Source organism: Helobdella robusta (assembly GCF_000326865.2).
Source record: "Helobdella robusta unplaced genomic scaffold HELROscaffold_6, whole genome shotgun sequence".
Lineage (NCBI taxonomy): Eukaryota > Metazoa > Annelida > Clitellata > Rhynchobdellida > Glossiphoniidae > Helobdella > Helobdella robusta.
The window spans coordinates 2,760,583-2,761,363 of NW_008705330.1; positions in this window are offsets into that span (position 1 = coordinate 2,760,583).

Sequence of the window (781 nt, forward strand, 5' to 3'; positions counted from 1 at the left end):
TGATGAGATCGAGCCCCTAATGGGCTCATCTAGCACAGCCACCTAGACAAATATGTTCAGAGTTTTGTGGTTAATATCAAATATTGTTAGTTGTTAGTATGTTAATAACAGATAATAAAACAAAAGGTAGTTAACTAAAAAATAATGTTTTATAAATAATTATAATCGCATTAAAAATATCAACAGAAATTGTTTATAGATGGAGAACATAAATTTCATAATGTAAATACATTTCTTATATAATTTATTAAATTATTAATCATAGAATTAAATTAAATAAAACCATTCTTAATAATGTTATTCCAGGTCCTAGGACATTAAATGTTTAGTGATTTTATAAACATCTCTACATCATTAATAAGGATAATAATTTTAATAATTGTTAATTATTAAAAACGATTTAACTTTTTTTTAAAAATCAGTAGCCGATTTCGCCTTATATTGAAAACCATTCTTAATAATGTTATTCCAGGTCCTAGGACCCTTACAGATTACATGCGAATGTAAAATGTTAGTTTTTGATTTATTCGATTGCAAATAATTAGATATCCTATCACTGTTAGCATGTTTAAAATAATTAGCAAACGTATTAGGCAATTGATTATTAAGCTGCTTATACACAAAAATAAAAGTACGATAACTATTCAATTGATTAAAATTAAGATTATTGGTTGTCGTAAATAACTCCTTGGTATGAGACCTCATCGTTGACATGGTGATGATTCTGACGGCCCTTTTCATCATAAGTTTAACCGGATCCGTGACTGAAGGATACGTGCCA